This window comes from Protopterus annectens, chromosome 7.part0 (assembly GCF_019279795.1).
Source record: "Protopterus annectens isolate FY-2018-M chromosome 7.part0, PAN1.0, whole genome shotgun sequence".
NCBI lineage: Eukaryota > Metazoa > Chordata > Ceratodontiformes > Protopteridae > Protopterus > Protopterus annectens.
In genome coordinates, this window is record NC_056739.1 from 678,981,308 (window position 1) to 679,004,828 (window position 23,521).

Below are 23,521 nucleotides of genomic sequence, written 5' to 3' on the forward strand. Positions count from 1 at the left end.
GAAACTGGAGCACCCAGAGGAAACCCACATGACACTGCCTATTAAATTAGTTTTCCCCTTATTATTATTATTATTATTAGAATGCCTTTTATTGAAATTGGCTTTGTGGCTTTATCGCTCTGTGGTTCTGTCATGCTCCTTGATACACTGAGCTGTCCAGGGTGATAAAGTCAGAATTACTGTTGTATTTTAAAAGAAAGCTTTTTAGTCATGTTCCTCAATGCGCTGAGCTGTCCTGGGTGTTAAAGTACTCTCTCTGGTATAATTATTCCTTCCAACTGGGTTAAGGTGTTGCTTGCATTGCTGACTTCCCACCCACATTCCTCAATCACTCAGTCAATAAACGTTTAGGGTAACATTGACTGATTCCTATTAATAAGTCTTGATACAGCTACATAAATACAGAATTAATGTTGTATTTTATTTAAAAACTAAAAAGTAATAAAAAAATCAATATATATATATATATATATATATATATATATATATAAATATATATTTATATATATATATATATATATATATATATATATATATATATATATATGCATACACACACGCACATACACACACATATGTATGTGCATATACATATACATACATATACGTATACATATATTTAAACACGTGATTTTAGGAGCAAGGCAACATTTTCATGTAACAGATGCAATCAGTATAGATTTACATCAAACATTCTATTATTTTATTGTATTAAAACAGACAGAAGTTGTGTGCCACATAATAAATATTGTAATTGCACTGTAAGTAATGCTGTGCATGTTGTTGAATGTTTGATATTCCAGTTGTTTTATATAGGGAGAACTAGCAGAAATTGAATGCTAAGATACATGAGCATTGTCATTCTATAAAGAAGAGGAACACAATGAATGATTTATAGAACATAACCACATCAAAACCATATATTATGTGGGGAGTGATGCTGAGAATTTTCTAGAATGTAAAAAGGTATCAGTGGCGGGCAGAAATTAATGTAATAAATATAGATCTGAATGAGCACATTCATTTATAATGTATGTTAAAAAACAATGATTAAAGATAAATATAAGAGATTTTGTTTACAGAGATGATTAGTATTTTGATATATATTTTTAATGTATTTTGTTTTCTTATTTTGCCGATGAGTGTATGAAACTTGTTTAATTAGATGTTAATTGTGATGTCAGCTTTATGGGACTGTTTATTAACAGTGTGTGGATGTTTCAGGAGTCTGATGAAGTCAGTTTGTAGTGAAGAAAATGCTTACTGTGGTAATTTTGGATGATGCAGTGGTGCAGCAGTGGCGTTGTTGCCTCACAGCAAGAGTTTCTTCAGTTCAATTCTCAGCTGAGGTGCCTTCTGTGTGGAGTCTGCATGTCCTCCCTGTATCTGTGTGTTTTCTCTGGGTACTCCGGTTTCCTCCCACATTAGAAAAACACATACCTAGAGTGTTTCTTCACAGGCCTCCACTGAAAATTGGCTTTGTTCCAAGTTGGACTTTCTTGATAAATAAAGTTTTGGTGACTTTTCATAGTGGAAAAGAATGTTTTATTTAGTGTTTTGATTTCCAAATTGGTGCCATGTTCTTTTTTTTATTTTTCATTTTCAGAATTATCACTGACTGGTACAAGCTACAAATCAGGCAACTAAGTTGCTCTGTAACTAATGATGCCAGTAATACCATATCTTTAGTGAGATCCTGATTCAAAACCATTACTGGTGTGTGAGCCTTCTCAAAAGTGGTCCCAGCAGTATGGAATCATCTGTCACCTGAAACAAAATAAGAAGACACACTAGACAGTTTCAAAATATATACTGAAAAGAGCCCATTTACAGAAGCATTATGCTTGTGTTACTAAGAAAAAGGTTAGTGTAAGCATATATTGCCTCAAACAAGTAGGAAACTACATTTGCACATGACTGGAGAATAAGAATACTAGTGTAAATGCACAAGAACAAGGGGGATATTCTCAACTGTGGACAGTATGCCAGTATCAAGATCCTGTCACACTGCATGAAAGTTCTCGGGAGGGTAATTGATAAACACATAGGCAGTATAGTAGAAAGTCAGATGGGAGATGAGCAGTTTGGAATCAGATCAGGATGCAGCACAACGAAGCCAATGTCTGCAGTAAGACAGATAGTTGAGAATAAGTTAGAAATGAGGAAAGAGTCCTAATGAGCATTTCTAGACTTGAAGAAGTATTACAATTCAGCATGCAGTTACTCCCTAGGTCAGATTAAACAGAAATAATATAAAAATCATTTACATATAATACAGCAGACCTGAAAAACATCAAAGGCTTCAAACATTAAGCCAGTTTTGCTTTTACCTATAGGCTGTTAAGGAGAGACCTCTTAATGATGTGCAAAATCATAAATAACAGTCATCTAGCAGTATCTCTTGGTATTACATTTATATCACATGATTTAAATACAGAAAACTACAAACAATAGCTAGGATTCCCAGAAATGACAGGCGGGCTAATACTTAAGAGCTTAGTAGTAAAATGGACAGGTGGCACGGTATTTGACCATTGATTTGTAGCAGTAGGCTCTTAGTTAGGCTCATATGAGTCTCTAGGCCTGCAAACCATATGATACATTGAAACATGAAACATCATCAAGGTAAGATTCTCAGTAAAGCTGCTTACAACCATCTAATTCTTTTAATAGTACAACATTCTCTTTTTTTTACAATAACACGGATTCATACAATGTAATAATATCAAAACTACCTTGCACACTTTTATTGATACAATACTAACCACAACTAACAAAGCACATCTGGCAAATACCCAATATTGGGATTTCACCAAAGCCTTAAACTCATTCAACCATAACCTTCTTCTTACTTCCCTCTCATCCTGTAAGTTTTGTCCATTTTCCTTATGTTGGTTCTCTAGCTGCCTGAATAAAAAAAAATACAACAACCCCTTATGGCCACTGGATTGCAAATTGGATATACAACAGGTCCCAAAGAGAGTTGCTAGTACCCTTTCTAAATGCAAAATTGTAATTACTGGGGTAATACAGGGTTCAGTGTTCAGCCCTTTTCTCCTTGGCATTTGTTTTGTTGGCATCCTAGATATGTGTTAATCATGATTGCTGATGACTGCAAGCTGCTCCCTATTATTTGCTTGTTTGCTAATACTAAACAGATTCAGTAGGGTATGGAATTTTTGCCTATCTGTTGTATGAAAAATGATCTCAAACAAAATGCAAAAATTCTCAGTGTAGTAGCATCCAGCAAAAGAAAAAAAAACTTCTTCCACCCAGTCTATTAGGTTTAGAAGGACAAAGATTTAAGAGACCTGGGTACATATGTGGACATTGTTCTCTAAGTCCATCTTGTTTTTGCCATAGTCAAGGAATCATTCTATCTTTTCCAGTAAATGTTCAAAGGAATATACTAAAGACCCAATGAAATCATAATTCTGCTGTAGTTTTCCCATATCAGATATATCATAGAATACAACTACCCCTTTAGAAATCTGTGCATATCGGCAGACTGGAAAGTGCCCAGTTTTTTTTTTTGCTAGAAAATTAAAGGCCTCATTGCCTTCTGCTATCTCACATAATTAGCACAACTCTCCTTTTACTCAGTTATCAGCAGCTCCAAGCTAACATAGGCCTTTCTTTTTAGCACTTTTATTGAATTATCACTTGTGACATAGGCAAACTTACATTTATATAAAAGTAAGCAAACCATATTAACAGGTTCACATTTACAAACATTATAGGATATAAAACAATGCATGTGATTTATAATCTAAGCAACATTACATAATTTATTAATTTCCTGCCTTTTCTTAAACCTCATTTCTACCCCAAAACATTTTCAGCATGTATTTTTGCCACGATTTCCATTTTTTCTCATATATTTACTCCTACCATTTTCTAAAGATTCTACTTCCTGTTTTTTTTTATCTTTGTTACAATAGTCATTACTTCTAGCACAGCTGGCTTAGACTTTGATTTCCATTTTCTAATAATTGCTTTTATGGCAGCCACCATATTTAATTTAATAAGGCCTTACTATGTCTGGACAATTTGCATACTTGTTTGCTTACCCAGCAACTCTTAACCATGTACTCTGTTGGGATTTTTAAAGTCCACCAACTCATTACACTAACAAAACCTATATTCCCAGCTACCTGTCTCTTCCCCATCATACCTCTAACATTTGCAAAATATTTCTAATACATTTACAGGATCTTTGGCTATTTTCCTTGTCATAGGCTCCCTAAGTTTGCAAATAACCCTTTCTAGTTTCTGTTCCACAAGTTGTTGTGCTCTGGAGTTATTATCAAAAAGCAGTTGCTTAACAAAAGCCCAGTAGGTATAACTTATGGAGTAATTTCAATCTTACCTAATTACTCCTGGATAATTTCCTGCACCCAATACTTAAAATCATCTCTTTTTACCAAGTAGGCGGGGAAGTTCCAGTGTGTCATCTTTACTTCATTACCCTGCATTTTTATCTTAGTAATTTATGGCACATAATCTGAAATATCAAAGTTCTTAATTAAAATGAACATGTTTCTGTGAAATATAACTTCTATCAACTCTAGCCCAGTCATTTTACCTTGGGAAATAATATGCAAACTATTTACAAGTTCATGGTACTAAATTCATGCCTTTCATACCAAATATTTTCATTACTTTCTTCAGAAATCTACCCTCTTTTGCCATATTTCCCTTCTAGACCTCCAAATACATTCTCATTATTGCAAATCAAAGTCCAGTCCTCAGCTATGTTCCCTGCTGAAAACTAATTGTTTCTCCCAATTTTTTATCCTCCAAAATAGTAGTTTTAGATAGAATATAAATACAACCCAGTGTCATCCTCATCCCTAGCCACCAGCCCCTTACGTCTACAAATCTGCCATTATTGCATGTACATCTTCAAATAATAAAGTTTGCCCTCCAAGTAGGACTGTTTGTACAAACTGCTGCTACCATAGGCCCTAGTTAACCCAAAACTATGGTTCTCCTTGTTCAGATCCATGTTATTGTCTGTGCTTCTACTTGCACTGATTTGAGACTGCTCTTTTCATATCTTCATTCCCCTTCCTGAAATGGGAAAACTGCTTGCATACTTACATAAATCATTAACTTTTAACCTTGAAGAAACCAGTGTTCTGTTTTTGATTGCCCTATTATCAGCTTTCCCCATGGAAAAGTAAGATAAAAGAAAAAATGTCATATTTTGGAGCCTAAAAGACGAGCTGAATTTTCATTATATTCAGTTTTCTCATATTTACTTGTTTCCTCTTTAAATTTGTTATTAAATTAAGCCAAGGGTCTTAATCCAGACCTTTAACTATGCAAAAGTAATAAAAAAACAGATCAACTCTACATATATTATGATCTGTGTTCTTTTACACCCCATCTCCCACCTCAACAACACATGATGACAGCTGTTCTAAAGCCACGTTAAAGGGTACAAATGGAAAGATGATAGGTCAGCAAGTAAATGAGAGTATTATTGCTGAAAATGAATTCATCCTCAAGTCTTGGAGAGTACCTTTATGAGATGGACCCTGTTCTACACAAAATCCTCACCAAGATGACAATGATATATAGACTGTATTTATATAGCATATACCATGGACAGAAGTAGGTTAAAAATTAAAAAAAAAGATACGTGGGTGCACAAGACCCAGAATAAAAAAGTGTCCAATCCTGGTAGGCACACTGGTGTCAGGACTGGAAAAGATAACAGTGTAGAATCCTCAAAATATGGAAACAATCCTACAATGGGGCCAGGTCAGGCCCAGGGGGAGGACGGCTCCCCTATTGTAGAAGGAAGTAGTAGTCCACAAAAATCACAAAAACTGATAGGCCAAAGAAGAGCCATAAAGACAATAAAGTGGACTATTGAGGATAAGAAAGAAATTATGTATGTTACTGTTATGCAAAAAGCCCAGAATTTCCAGACACAAGATATACAAAATTATTAAGAGAGAATTTGGAGGAAAGAAAAATACTTCCACAAGAAAAACTGTCAGAAGCTTCAAATAAAAAATGTATTCATTAATACAACAGATTTGTGAAAAACATTATATAGATCAAGAAACGTTGATCTGTTTGGAAAAAGAAGCATCTGAGAAAGTGTGGAAATGTAAACAAAACCCAGAGAGTTTTGAAAAGTATAAAAAAGAAATATGGACATGGGAAAGAAAGAGAGATTTGATATGATGCAATATTTATGCAAAGGAGAAAGCCAAATTAATCAATATAAAGAAGGCCGTCCCAAAGATATTTGAAGAGAAATACAGGCAAATGCATCCAGATATGGAACATTTTGCAATAAAAAAATAATATCACAAAGAGGGAATGTAGAAAAGAAGATTAGTAAAGTAGAAGTTAGAAAAATAGAAGTTGACATTATGGAGTGCCTGCGAAGTGAAAGATTTTGTGTAGGTCTAACACAAGTTACATCACAGCATGATCTAGTGAGTTCCCTTAGTAAGGAGAAGCAGGAAGATCAGGAGACATTTGAAGAAGAAATATGGACATGGGAAAGAAAAAGAGATTTAATGTTGTTGTTTGCCTTTTGGCTTTTCCCAGTTAGGGGTCGCCACAGCGGAACTCCGGTCCGCTAATGATTGGCAGTAGATTTTAACAAACGCAGAGGTGCCAGCTCAATGTCCAATCTTCAATGAAGGCACGCCCATTTACATATGTCTTTCGAATGCCCATCCAACCGCGGGGAGGACATGCAGACTCCACACAGAAGTCACTCCCCGCACTCCAGCGAAGAATCGAACAGGAGAACCTGTTGCTGTGAGGCAACAATGCTACCGCTGCACCAAAAGAAAAAGAGATTTAATATGGTGTAATATTTGTGCAAAGGAGAAAGCAAAACTAACAGATACAAAAAGAGCAGCTCCAAAGATTTTTGAAGAGAAATACAGGCAAAGGAATCCAGACGTGGAAAACTTTACAATACAAAAAATAAGAAGACAAAGAGGAAAAGTAGAAAAGGAGATTAGTAATGGAGAAGTTAAAGAAATAGAAACTGAGGCTATGGAGTACCTGTAATGTGAATGATTCAGTTTAGAAAGTCTAATTCAGAAAGCACCACAACATGGTAGAGGAATGGATATCCAAATTAAGGGGAAACCAGTGGAATGGGAAGAATTTGGTCAAGTGCCATATGAAGATATTTTGGAGCCTTCCACAGGAAACCAGTATAAACATTCACTTGAAGCTGGACAGCAAGGAAAGGAACAGGGAACTCTGGAAACTCTGATGCAGTCAATGTTGAGGAGTGATAAATCAGTGAGTTCCCTTATGACAGAGCAATGGATAGCACAGGATGAAATTGAAAAGAATGTGCCACAGGAAGATGCTATAGAACTTTCCACAGAATTCCCACAGGAAATGGAAAACAAAAAGAAGAGTTGCTTGATTTAATAGACATAGATAGACATATCAAGATCAATGAAAGCAATAGACAGCAGAAGGTCAATAAAACCAAAAAAGTCAGCAGTTTGATAAAATAAATGAACATAGTAATTAGGACTATCCATAGAGATCCATGCCATATAACAGAAGTAAACAGGATATATTACTGTGCAGCTAAATTAATAACTGATAAAGTTCTACCACAAGAACCCAAGGTAGTGAGGGAAAGGAAGGGAAGAAATTGAATACCATCATGGAAGTATCAAATACAGAAAACTATAAAGCAATTAAGACAAGAAGTGTCACTGTTAGAAGAATATAGAAGAGGGAACAGATCAACAAAAATATTAAGAAAGATAGATGTGATAAAAGCAATGCACAGTATTAGAACAAACCAGGATCTATCTGCACTATCACAAAGAAACTAAAAATCTCAGTACAGGCAGAAAACCTTAGAAGATACGCAGATAAATATAAAGGAAAAGTAAAAAAATGAGAAATTTATTGATGACCCAAAAAAAATTATAGAGAATTGGGAAGAAAGGTAAAAGGTATTGAAAGACCACCATAAAAAGAAGAAATAGATACATTTTGGAGAAGTATCTATGAAGATCCTGTGGAACATAACAAATATGTTAAATGGGCAGAAGAAGTAAAAGAAAGAATAAGAAGTTTAAAGGCACATGATATGAAATGGGATGACATAACAGCCAGAGAGATTAAAACAAAGTTAAGAAAAACCTCTAATTGGAAAACCCCAGGCCCAGATGCAGCACCTAATTTTTGATTAAAAGTATTAACATCTTTGCACAAAGATTTAGCCATGAATAAGAACAGACAGCAACCTGGCTAACAACAGGAAAAACAATGGTCCTACATAAGAGTGAACCTGCAAGCCACCCTAAAAATTATAGACCAATAACTTGCCTTCTAATGACGTATAAACTATGCAGAGGAATTCATGCCAACAGAGTTTATAGTCATTTAGAAGAAAAATCAATTATGGCAGAAGAACAAAAGGGCAATAAAAGAAAGTCATATGGAAAAAAGAATCATTTGCTGTTAAATAAACTCAGAGGAGAACTGTAAAAAGGGGAAGAATCTGAGTATGGCATGTATTGACTACAAAAAAGCATTTGATATTATCCCACATTCATGGATAAAAGAGTGCATAAAAATGTATAAGATACACCCTACACTGATCAACTACATTACAGTGACCATGAAACAGTGGCAGACCATTCTGCAATTAAGCATTGGTAAAGGACAAATTATTATCCCGGGGATAAAAATTCAGTGGGGGATATTCCAGGGTGACTCTCTGTCACTGCTGCTATTCTGCCTTGCCCTTAACCCATTAATCTGTCTACTTAACAGCTTAGGCCGTGGCTATAATTTGCCTCCTAGAAAACAACAAAGTGTAAAGACTTTTCATCTTTTCTTTGTTGATGATTTGAAACTGTATAGCTCATGAGATGAGGAACTGAAAGTACCACTGCAAGTTGTAAAAACTTTTTCAGATCATATAAGAATATCATTTGGTTTTGATAAATGTAGAAAAGCAATCTTTAAAGCAGGAAAACTGCAGCACCAGGAAAACATCAGTTTGGGACAAAAATGTGATATAAAAGAACTTGAGTAAGAGGGAATGTATAAATATTTGGGAAATGATGAAGGATCAACAATAAAACATGAACAAATGTGAATAAAACTTAGTAAGGAATAATTTAGAAGACTTAAATTAATCCAGAAAACAGCATTGACATCTAGAAACAAAATCCAAGCTATAAACCAATTTGCTCTTCCTCTCCTAACTTACAGTTTTGCAGTAATTAACTGGCCACAGAATGTGTTAGATATATCAGATAGGAAAACAAGAAGGATGCTTCATGCTCACCAAATGATTTATAAAAATCAGTGCATAGCAAGATTATATATTCCCCTTTCCGAAGGAGGGATGTGTCTCCTTGAAATTGATTACATGTATAGCTCTGCAATCGTGGGACTCCACACATATCTGCTGACCTCATAAGACCCAAATGTAGTGAAAGTTTTGAAATATGAGCAGAATAAATTTAAGTTGATTTCTCTGCCTAGTCTAGCAGAAGCATATCAGCATCAAGCAGAAATGGAAAGCAAACCAGAAGTAGATAAAAATCAGGCAGCAACTGAATGTGCCAAAAAACAAAAGAAAGACTATAAGGTGAAGGACCAGATGAGAAGGCAAGAAGTGTGGAAAATGCATTAATATAGTTGCCAGTACAGAAAACTTCTAGAAGTACCTCATGTTGGTCAGCAACAAATGCAGGAGTGGTTAAGGAGAAGTGAAGTCAAACCAAGAGATGAAAGGTTAATATTGGTGGCCCAAGATACTGGGATACATACACTCTGGTTTACAAAGTCCATTGAACATGTGGGAAAAACATACAAATGCAGGTTTTTGTAAAAAAATTGGAAACAGTTGCACACATTGTTACTGGTTGTGACATACTAATGGCAGAAGGACTGTATACTGAAAGGCATATTGTGGCAAGATTGTTGCACTGGGGATTCTGCAAATATTATGGTTTTGAAGTGGGTGAAAAACACTGGAAACATGACCCACAAAGCACCACAGAAAATGATGAAGTTTACATCACATGGGATCACTCATTACCACAGTTCAAAAGATAGATGCTATAAAATTGGATATAGTGGTCCGTGAAAAGAAGACAAAAGTAGCATTGATAATTGAAATAATCACACCCAGTGACTACAGTGTCTTGCATACAAAGAGACACAAAGTCATAAAATATCAGGATCTGCAGACAGAAGTAAGAGCAATGTGGAAGAAAGATACCCAGACAGTTCCAATAGTAGTAGGAGCAACGGGTCTTATAAAAAAGAATCTACAATCATATTTAGATATGTTAACAATATGTGTAACCCTATATGAATTGCAGAAGAAGTCATTACTGGGCACACTGCATTTGCTGCAAAGAGCACTTTTGGCTGAAATCAAAGATTGAAACAATGCTAATTTCATAAACTTTAATTGTACTTTGACTTAGGAATGGGGTAAATTCCCGTCATGGTATTAGAAACCTAAACGATTTGGAGAAATCAAAAAAGGGAGAAACCATATTAACTTCAACATGCTTTTGTCAAGCTTTTCTTCTCTCTTTGCCCTGAAGTATCTACATTTCTTAATACAAAAAAAGAAGAAAGAAAAGGAACAAAAAATAATCTGTTTACTTTAATAAATTCATCACATACAAGAACAAATAAAAATACTTTACTATAACATATGCAATCTGTATTGTGACAAGTTCATAGAAATACTGTTAAGAAAAGAGATTGTTTAACTTATACTTACCTTTTTCTTCCTTCCCCTCTCCTCAGTATCCTTCCAAATATTAATGACATGCACCCAGATTCACTATCCTTCCATGCAGGACTAGCTTAGTCCCGCATGGAAGCGGCACTTTAGGAGCAGGATGGCAGCGCACAATGCATATTAATGAAGATGCACTGCCTAAGCTCCTAAACTTAAACGGAGTTTGTACGAGTGCAGGGGTCATGTCTGAGAGCAGAACTCTCAGAATATATATGCCCCTGCAATGAAAAACAGCAGAGTATCAGTAAAAGAATGAGTGAGACCGCTCATAGGTGTCTATCTATACTATTGGTTTGATTTCAGACCTAAAAGGAGTGTTTTCATATTCGTATAAACTGAGTCATAAATATATCATTGAACAGATGAGTTTTTTCAGTAAAATTCAAGATGGCTGAACCCTTGCAACAATCAAGAATTCTAAGTCTAATGTTTTTTTTACAGATATGTAAACCAGTTGCACTCCCTGAATATTTAATTGTTGATCCATTTTGTAGATATATGCATACCCCCCAGCAACATCCCCCCACATTTACAAGAACAATAGTTAAACATAAAATATAAAGAATATATATTTTTTATGAAACAGATTAAATTGGGTTTGCCCATCGCTTAGCTACAGTTAATGCAGCTTAAATAGCACAAGAGGATAAAAAGCAAGATATATGCAAATTAAGTAGTGCAGCAATAGTGTAGTGGGCAGAGGATTCGACTTATGAGTAATCATTCCCGATTCGAGTCCCACTCCAGTACAATCCAGTTTCCATGTCAAATCACTGTATGATCAATTTATTTTGTTGCATAACCTACAATAACATATATTTATAACATGTATATATTTATAACATATATTTGTGAACTGGAGTACTGCATTAAATGCAGGTGTGAGGTGTCAGTGTCATAATGTTGCAAAGTCCACAGATAGTCACAAGTGCCCCATACAGTATATGTACACAGGAAGCAGGGATACAAATGGAAGGTAAAATGTGTAATGAATGATAACTCCATACAGTTTCCAAATCCACCACCTCCCCAGGAACCATTAGACATTACTATCTAAATTAGTGCGGTGGTAAGCGGGAGTAAGCCCGAGTAAGCAAGTGTAAGCACTAATAATCAGTAGTAAGGGGGAGTAAGCATATTTAAGTAGTAGTAAGTGAGTTTAAGCCTGTTTGCATGGGGATAAGCAATGCACAGACAGGTTAAGCAATATTGAAGCTAACTCTCTGTAAGCATATTTAACCGAAGTTTAGCATTGCTTACCTTCACGCAAACCCACACAAACCCACTTAGAATTGCTTAAAATTGCCTTAATCACTCTGTATGCAACAGCCGCTGTCCTGGCCAGAAACAAAATAAATAGCCTTTACAGGTCTTGAGCCCAGGACCCTGTACACTATAGCCACAGTAGTTAACCACAAAGCCGTCACAGTAATGCATAAGGTTGAGGTATCACAAAACAGATCTTCACTATAGGAAAATCAAAGTGAACATGTGAAAGGAATCTATATACAGTTTTATGTTGTATAATCTACTACATAACATAAATATGTGAACTGGAGTACTGCAGTAAGCCCAGATGTGAGGTGTCATTGTAATAAAGTGTTGAAATCCCCTAATAAACACAAGGACCCCATAAAATGTACGTACGTATGAATCATGGATACCAAACACATATATAACATGTAATGAATAATAAATCAATGCCAAAAAGAAAATATAATGCAACTTAAATATTAAGCAATGCTAAGCATTGCACAGCCCAGCTTAGTAGGTGTAAGCAATGTGTAGGCCAGCTAACTCAGTCTGCTCATTGGTATACCCCTTTAAGCAATACCAACCTTAGGTAAGCAGGTTTGCCCATAGCTTAGCATTTTTAAAACCATCCAATCATGGCAAAATGTGGGAAATTGGCCCTATTTAAACCCAGCAGGTGGGAATACATCTCATAACTGGTTGTAGCTTCCCCTTGTAAGCAATATGTCTGGAATGGGAAAGGGTGTGTGCTTTTGGGTGCAGTGCTGGGGCATCCAGGTGTCCAGAGTCATGGCAGGACTCCTTGTGAAAGATCATGACATGAACTGCTGCAGGGCCAGTACCAGGGTTCCCAATATAAAGCAGAAGCCTGGGACCATCTCACCTGTGACCTCATGAGTGCCACTGGCATACACTGAACTGGTGAGCAGGTCAGCCATCACTATGCCGACCTGAAGCAGTGAAAGGGGGATCTTTTGGATCAGTGGATCCAAGAGGCTAGAAGGACAGGGGAGGTCCCAGCCGTGTGTGAGTATCAGTCCACTACCTGTTTAATAATTGCCAGCTCATGTATATTATGGATAGGTATGACTAAATATTCCTCTTATGTCCTTCACAGCGGCAAGGGAGTGGGCTACAAACCAGGAGGCCCATGGATGTTGCTTGGAGCAGTTGCAAAGCGAGGCAGGTTAGTAATACTCTTGCATGTACTGTCATAGGAAATAAATCTAAAAACAGTAGTAAGTTAATTGCCTGTATAAAGCCTGTATTGTTTAAGGCATGTACTGCGTACACCAGAGAATACGGCAGGAAGAGTCTCATATAGGTTGTATGTAAATAAAAGCATAAATGTCTGACAATAAAGGACTAACTGCTGGACTGCATGGTATCATATGGTAATGTAGATTTGCAATCACTTAGTAGTACTGTTGTATTAAATACTCTTACCCACACTGTGCTACATAAATAAAATGTGTAGAAATATCTGTATATCACTGGTGTAATCCGAAGTAGTCATATAGCACAAATGAGAGAGACATAGAAGGAAAACAGTGAAAAGACAGATAACAAAATCTAAATAGCACACTCAACTGAGACATGAACTGTTGTTTTTTTAGCACACATAGCCATTATTCGAATCCTGGGAGTGGTAGTAGGCTGCATACAGAATCATACCCACAACTGTACAGATATGTCCTGAATGTCCAGTAAATTGGCCCATATCTGCTGCCTGTCACCCTGTCCCCCTGGGAAATCAGTGGGGTGATCCCAGATGTTTAGGCTGCAAACAAGAAATACAGCTGATTGTCAGACATCTATAATAACAAATCTGTCACTCTAGCAACTCCCCAAAATGTTATGAGTAATAAGCCAAGTATGTCCCATCTACACCCCCATGTTGTCAAGCTGTGACCAGAGTGTGTACAGTAACAGAGTGAGATGTGTGTGCATAATAGTAATGTGGAATGTGATAATTTATGTGGCAACATTCAGGTAGCGCTAACAAACATTGCTCCCACAGGTCTGTCAGATACGAACACTGTGCCTATAAATAAAAGATTGATACCCTGTACTGGTATAGTTTACTCTGGTATTGTATGGCATTGTGAGTGTTGCAGTTGCTCTGAATAATAAGATATCACTCATCACTGTCACCCACATTGTGCTACATAATATAACTGTCTAGGAAATCCTGTATAAGAGTATTGTAATTCACAAAAGGTTTAAGAGGGCAATAGTCAAAATATGTCCTGGTTTCACTTGCACGTGGTCAAGACATGCCTAGAGTCTATGCAAAAAGTGATGGACAGGTATGTGCATAACATCAACCTGGAATCTGGGAGTATGTGTAGAAACAGTTAGTGTTAACAAACAATTCCTCCACAGGTATACTAGGTAAGAGGTGTATACTGCAGGTAAAACCAGTTCATGTATATAGTTGTTGACAGCCATACCACTATTCCAAGTAAGACAATAGGATAGTGTACTAATACTTGTAAGGTACATATAATAGCACTGACTAGGAAAGTAATGTGAACTACAGGAATATACTAGTTGTTAACTGACATCCCCCCACATTATATCTGGAACAATAAACTAAATACCCAACTCAGTTGGTATGTGCTGACTTAACTCTAATGTTGGGACATATGTCCTATTGTTTGATAATTATTTAAATCTGTTTCTATGCATGTGGTATGTTGAAATACTCCCACACTGGTGGCATGGTGCCATCAATGTACCTGCATGCTGTTGTAATTACCACTGTGGTCCCATATATGCATGTGTTCTGTTTGCTATAAAACTGTTCCATATCTGGTGCTTGAGCTAATGGAAATATCTATGCTTGCTGTTATACCTAATCCTGGAATGTGTTGACTATTACTAACCCACATATGTTGATAAAACATAAACACAATAGCACGTACGGGAATGCGGGTCCTAGTGGACCCACCTGTCCCACCTCATCTGCCGTGGCACTGGGCACCAGCACGTCTGGTGCCCACCCCGGGATCTCCTTGTCCTCTGGTCCTGCACCACCTTCGGTGGAACCACCTAAAGGGATGGGGCTCACCTCTCTGGGAGTGGGTGTGGACAGGACACTGTCACCCGTCACCAGGTCTGGGGTGTGGTGCATAGCGAGCTCTACAGGGAGTTTTTAGATCATCTGCTATGCCAGCCTGTGGGCCGTGTGTCATGACTAGAGGGTCGGCCTGGCTCTCCGACTCAGCCCCCAGCACAGCCACATTCAGAGCTGTGAAGGTGCAGTGGTGACTGCCCATGGGTGGGGACCTCAGTCCCACTGTTTCCACTAGGGGGCTCATGGGCTTCCGATTTCCCAACACCCTTCCCCATCAAGGTGTTTACCCCCACATGTGTCATATACTGCCCCTGTATGCATCTTGTTTGTCTTGTCTTTTAAACTTCCCAACCTACCTCCCCAAATATACCTACTATCCCTCCCCAACATCCCACTCTCACTTGAAAAAAAAAGGCAATCTATTCCCCCCAAAAAATCTCGCCCCATACATAGCTGTCCATTTCGCACGTGTCCACTGAAAACATGTAATATGGTCTAATTGGCTTAACAAAATATTATTGCTGTCCTCACCCTTCTCTCAGGGGTATGAGTGTCCAAATCTATCTCCAAATTCAGTGTATATGCACAGCTGTTGCTGTAGAAGAAATGGGCAGCTATTGACCTTCCCTACACCCTTCCCGCACATCCCTAGCTATTTTCCCTACTGTCTTTCCCGCTTTGTGCCCCTTTTTCACCACCTTCCTATCAACGCTTTTTCATTTCTTTTAAAGAAATTAGCATGGGGAGTGAGCAGGAGTAAGTACTTTTATGCAGCAGTAAGCAGGTTTAAGCCTGTTTGCACAGGAGTAAGCAATGCCTACACAGGTTAAGCAGTTTAGAAGCTGAGTATAAGAAACTGTAACCGGAAGATAACAGTGCTTACCTCCATGCAAACCCACGCAAACCCACTTAAAACTGCTTAAAAGTGCCTTAATCACTCTGTATCCATGGCCTTTGTTCTGCCCAGCAACAAAATAAACAGCCTTGGCAAGGCTCAAACCCAGGACTCTGCATACTATAACCAAATTGATTTACCACTAAGCCATGTCAGATATACATAACCTGATGTTTTCACAAGCACAGTCATTCAACAGTACAGGAAATGTATTTATACATGGAGATGTATGTGTGTGTGTATATATATATATATATATATATATATATATATATATATATATATATACACATACATACATATACATACATCTATAGAAATATATGTCTACATATATATGTCTATATATATATATATGTATATATATATATATTTATATATAAACAGAACATAAATACATATATGACCACAGGCACCGTTAATTGGGGTAAGGGGGCCCAAGCAACATACATCTTATACATACTGATATTACCCTCCCCCACAGCCAAACTGGTCTGCCCTGCAATACAGTACCAACTGTTTCAAATCCCATAATCAGGACCTGACACAACATGGGCACAAGATGTTAACACTAATCCATCCCACCTGTATGATGTCAGGCTGGTATCAATAACATATCATGCAGTACAGTCTGGCTAGCAATAAACATTCCTACGATACATATATACACACACGTATATGTAGATGCATACACACACACACACACACACACATATATATATATATATATATATATATATATATATATATATATATATATATATATATATATATATATATATAAAGAGAGAGAGAGATACATATATATATAGATATATATGCAACTACACATACACACTCAGAGATATGTATAGAAAGATATTTATGTAGAGGGTGCACACCATACGGAACAGCCATTATGCCTGCAGTTGCCACCTTATCAACTGGACACTGTATGAGTCACCCATACAAAAGACAATTGTTGCCTGCAACATATACTCACGGGGGGGGGGTCAAAGGATATAACACCACCCACAGGTTTGCATACATGAGAAAGCATTATTTGTGTACTAATACAGTTGTATATGCCATGTCATATAGCTGTTTAGACTCTAAAATACATATAAACAGACTAATGCAACTGTCAAACAAATAAATTAATACAGTATTCCAGAAACCATTACATATGTTGCTATCCAGGCCAAGGCCTTCAAGTAGTACAACAGCAAAGACAGACTGGGCCACACGATAACAATCAGTCATCAGTAAGTAATGCCGATGTATAGTCCATTAGCCTCTATCTACACTCTGTACACAATCCTTAGGGGGTAAAGACCTTAGCTGACACAATGGGATGTATCCACTACATAACAAGGCATAACTGTAACCATCACAATCACACTGACAAACAGAACAGTCTGTATGGCAGGAAGTAGGAGGCCTGCATTTACCTAAGGTGAATTGTATGGCAATGTACATCCAGACACCTTAAGGCAGCTTACTCCTGATACCCCTCATATGTTGTAACAGCCTAGGTCAGTTATGGTGCATCCCCCTCATAGACTGACCAACAGAGCCATATACCACTGTTACATACGCAGGCCTCTGGACTGCATAAGGGCACACATGTATTGTGCAGATGAAGCCCACACATATATGGACCCAACTCCACAATATGTGTGGGGGCCACAACAGCAGTGGAATGATGGCAGGAATGGCAGCATGACATACGTACAAGCCACTGCATAACTACACCTGACAGCATGTCATATGGACAAAGCCTGGTATGTAGGTGGAGGACAGAGGCCAGAACACAGGCCCATATGTGAAATAGTGTTGTCATACATTAAGCAAGTCGCTGGTGTTACAGGATAGTTTGCAACATACTCTTAGTCAGGAATATGAAGTCAGAAACACAAATGGATGTAGCCATGTACTGATAGCGCTCAACACACACACACACACACACACACACACACACACACACACACACACACACACACACACACACACACACAGCCAGTGATATATCTGACACAAGACCTGTGTTGTGGACAGGCAAAACATAACACACACACTCCTCTGGCCATCAAGCTGATATGCACACAGTTGAGAGCTATGCAGACAGACTGCAGTCAATGTTAAAATCGTATGTACACACAAACCCTGTAACACTGGTGCTAAACAATGCATACAACAGTACTCACACTCTCTGTTTGTAGTTCTGGAACCTCATACAAATATGTAGCTGGCCTGAGTGTGCAAGCCCTCTTTATAAGAGGTATTGCTACCTGCTGTCTGTAACACTGCTGTCCACACACAGAAAGGATGTCCACCATACTGAAAAGGTAAAGGGACCATGCCCACATGATGTAGGGATTTATAGTATTGGGTTGCCATGATAGTGGTAATTGGAAGTACTACACAGCTGGCTGCATGCAGGTAGCAAGTGGAGGACACTGATTGGTGCAAAGGCCATCACCTGATTATGCAAAAAAGACATGCTGCAATCTATCCCAGGCAGCTCAATCCATTTACTGAAGACAGAGAGAAAGACGCAAAGAAATAAAGTGAAAGAGAAAAGAAACAGAAAACATACAATAGCTCCTGAATCACAACAAGACCAGAAAATACAACAAAGGAAGCAGGCTAAGGAGTGAAAAAAAAATTACCTCCTACAAGGATACTAGGCACAACAGACATCATCCCCACAACAGGTATGTGAAGAACATATGCATGTAAATGACTGTAGTACCTGGACCATAATACTGGGGTAGATGATGTGGAATGATATACATGTGCCATCAGGTGTTGCTGTTGTAATGATCCTCAGCTGAAAAGCTGCTATGGACATTAGAGTCTATCCCTGTGGTTAGTGGGCCATACCTGTCAACTGTGTAGAGCAGCAATGACTGACCAGATGTATGCCAATATAGTGTGTGGTGCTTAATGGAAAGGATGTATATTACTGTGGCCAATAGCTGGTGGTGGAAGTAATGCCATAATGATGGAAACGTGGGTTCCACAGCCCACCACTTGCAGGACACACAGGTTAACATGCATTGTAGCATGCTGAAATGCCATAGGTGTGTAATAGGGTTACCTGCAATCTGGCCCTAAATAAACCCCTAATGTTAGGATGTGTCCATATGTGACACCTGTCTATTTTGTAGCAAGGCAGAACAGTGCAGCTGTGCATGAAGGTGTTTTGAGATTGTGGACCTGATGTCTAAATGTACCCCATATATAGGTATATATATATATATATATATATATATATATATATATATATATATATATATATATATATATATACACACACATACATGTATGTCCACAGATATACAGATACCCATATGTAGACATATATATAAACACATATAGACAACATCATATATATCTACACATATATAGATATATATCTATATGGATGTCTACATATATACAAACACACACACACACACACACACATATGTATGTAAATACATGACCCCTATATTACCACCACAGTGCTGCATGCTATGTGTAAGGGAGCAGCACACATAGCAATACACACAGATATATACAGCTGTAAGTGTGTGCAACATGGATGGGTCTATCACATGTAAACACCTTGTTGGGACCACATTGTCCTTGTCTGTGAAGTAGGGAATGGGAATATGGGAAGTATGGCAGGTATATTCATGGAGGTGGTCCAGGTTGGTAGATATAGAGGACAGCCTACAGGGGTGGTATATGATGCATGTGGTGGGTAAACACCCTGGATGGTGTGTGTGGTCTGCGATGTGGAAGCCCCATGGGCCCCAATATGGAAACAATGGGAACTAGCCCCCCACCCATTGGTACTCACAACAGCAGTCCATGGCCCTGAAGATGTCTGGTCTGGAGGCTGAGCAGGAGGAGCATGTAGACCCTATGGATGTGTATTGGGTGCCACAAGGTGATGTAACACATCCCACGTGTGTCTGTGGAGCCTGCTATGGAACAGATCCTGGACCTGACCTCTGGGGGCAGGATTATGTCTGTGTGTGCCCCCGGGTGGGAACAACATCCCCTGTGGTGGTTCCACCTGAAGGTAGTGCTGGACCAGTACATGAGGAGGCCCCAGAGTGGGTCCCACATGTGATGTGTCCTGGCAACATGGCCAGATGAGTTTGGAGAGGTGGTTCTGCTGGCAAATATTCCCTACAAATGCTACTGTGTCACTGTTATAAAACATATGTGGGTAATAATAGTCTGCACAATCCTGGAATATGTCCAACAGCATGCATAGATATCCCCAGTAACAAAGAATGTCAGATGTGTAGCAATCACATAGCAAGCATACCACATGCATATATGGAACCATAGTGGCCCTGACAATGGCATGCAGGTGAATAGTCTGTAACAGGCCAGCTATGATATTGTCCACACAGGGAACACGGCTACAAACACATAGCACAAAGTGTGGTACAATACATTATATGTCCCATTGGTAGGTAAGCTGTAGCCATACTATTGAGTTGTGTGTACAGTTTGCTGTCACTGATATGGTGGGGGAGTGACAGAGATGTGTATTAAGAACTATGGTAACCTTGCTGTATAAGTTGCTCAGACCTCTTTCCATCTTTATGTCTTTCAGACAAGATGTCACATGGATGCCTACCTGCTTATTCAGAAGCTGAAAATAGCATAGTGCTGAACTACCTCATCCAGCACTACCCTGTCCTGTTTAGCTGGGCTGCCCATGAGCAGCAGGAGTGGGCTGCCCTGTGAAATGACCTAGTCCTCAGGGTCAATGATGTCGGACTGCATAACCGCAGTTATGAGCAGGTCCGGCATCATTGTTCTGACCTTCTTCGCAATGCTCGTTGGCATGCTGCTGCAGTCCCGGGGGGTCACCTCACAACAGGTGGGGTCATGCCATCCATCCTCCCCTAACAAGTGTTGAGGAGCTCCTAGCCAGCCTCGTGGCACCTGCCCATCCGCACAGCCAACAACTGCCAGACACCATTGTGAAGGTTGGTGCTACCCACACAACGGCTGAGGAGCATGCAGGTAAGGCCACAGGGCACATTAGTAGACCACTGTTGCATATGCATCCGCATCTGTACAGGTAGATTATGCATATCTGACATGTCATATATCTAGTTTGTTGCTGCATAGTAGTAATAAACAGATGTGCATAAGTGGTAGTATTGTGGACTTGTACTGTTGATGTACTGTAATGCTCCACCCACCCTGTAGCAATGCCACAGGTGTGGCCACTGACTCTGCATCTCTCTCACTCTTATGTAGGTCCCTCCAGTATACCACCAAGGCAGCAGCCTATAGCTGGTGAGTATGGTTTATGTTGATGCTTGCCAATACACTGGGCATGTAATGGCTATTGTATATTCCATGCACACATCTAACACATCTACCCAGAATGCATGCTGTACATGTTCACGTATTGTTGCTGTTAAATCTACTGCATCATAGTGTTGACCGTGATGGGGTATTGGAAGGGTATATCAGACATCTGCAAGATAACTAACATCCTGTCATTACGAAATGTGTCTGCAGGGAATAACATAATGGTGGGAAACATGGCCTACAGTAGGGACATGTGTGAAACATCACTCTTATACAGTGCAACAACAGTGTATATACCAGTATTACAATGGCAACTGTTACGAATCTACACTATGGCATAACATATTACTGTGGTCCACATTATTAGCTGGGACTAGGCTGTAACACGTGGTATTCAGTGTATGGGACACTGCAAACTGACACACATGTGTAGGCCATAATTGACAAGTATCTGCAAAAAGGCTGAAGGTGAGGAGGGGGTGTCAGCATGACATGTCAGTGCACTGCAGCAGGGATCCTAAGGATGCTAAGAATGGCTGTATCTGCACACAGTCAGGTTCAGGAACTGTGGCAGATGTAACCCTACCCCCACAGCAATAGTGACGGCAGTGTGTGAACACCAAGGGATGTGCAGATAGGCAGACCTTGAAATCATGCAGATTTGGGGGACATGTGTAGGGCAGACTGACCATACACTGGCAAATGCAGATGGCCCATGCTAGTATACCCCTGGCAGGAATAGTGATTGCTGTAGTGCACTTAACAATAAGTGCAACAAACCATCAAGATAAGGGTGTGCACACATATGCACACATGGAGTGTATGCATCATGGTCAGCATCCACACACATTTCATAGACACTGCATGTGAATGTACAGGACATATGTCACATTTCAGGCTCATGTACTGTTAATATATGCAGTGATGTGGTCCCATGGCAGATCAAGGAAGGGGGCATCATATCAATAAGTGTGTGTACACTCCCCATAGCCACAGTATGGTCTGATGGTTGTCACTTTAATAGTATTGGATTGGTCATGCACAGTCCACTGATGCTGAGATCTGTAAACCACACATCAGGCATTCACAAATGACATCTGTCCACATATCATCCAAGGTATGTGTTGCTGAAAAACATAGGGGCTGTGAGCATTAGAGCTGACATATCTGACACAGTACTACACATTCAGCAATGGTTTGTACACCTGTGAGGTTTGGTGCAAAGCACATGGCAATGTACAGAACAGGTGCACAGCAATACTGTGTACATGGTTGCAGTGGTATGCAGGGGAAAGGGCATCACCTACTAACACAGCCCATGCATCACACACATGTATACTGTTGCTAGCATGGCTTGACTATAGCTGCACTGCATGCTGTTTTGTACCATATGTTATGCATGTTGACAGATGGGTAATAGGAGGACTGTGTGTACTATCTTTGTGCAACCTCACCTGTATGTGTGTGTGTGGGGGGTTATTTTGTCTGTAGGGTCACTCTGGTGAAGTGGAGGGAGGTTGATGCAAGTAGGATGTGTGTGTGTGTGTGTGTTTGTGTGGGTGTCCATGTATGCACATGTGTGATTGTAGGGTTGTTCATATGGCAGTACTTCCTTTGGGATCGTGCAGTACATGGACATGGACTGACACATGACACACCAGGAATACTTGCCTGATATTTAATCACAGGACAGCTGATAGTATAATAAGGTCTGTAGCATGGAACATGTGTTGGGAGGGAAAGTAGACACCAGGTATACCCTTAATATCGCATTCAGCAGAGAGGTGACCGAGAACTCATGTATGCAAAACTACAGATGCATTGGGGAATTACTAGACAACACCAGGGAGTGTATCCATATATTACAGTTGTCACATGATATGTTGATTGAGCAGTATGTCTGGCATGTACTGAGCAATACTTACACATGTCACTTCAGTGCATGTCATTATGGAGTGAACGTAGTTGCCCCTCACATATAGGAGCCATGCTCACGATGTCTGGACATACACAGGGTGAAGACTGAATAACAGTAGTGAGGCCATGTAAAACCATTCCACTCAGTTCAAGGAGGTAATGGAATAACAGGTCTTGTGTTTTGATCACTTGTCTAGGCATTTAGAGGAATATGTTAATGAGTGGTGTTAAGGAGTATATGTTACCAAGTGTGATGCTGGATGGGGAACTTATG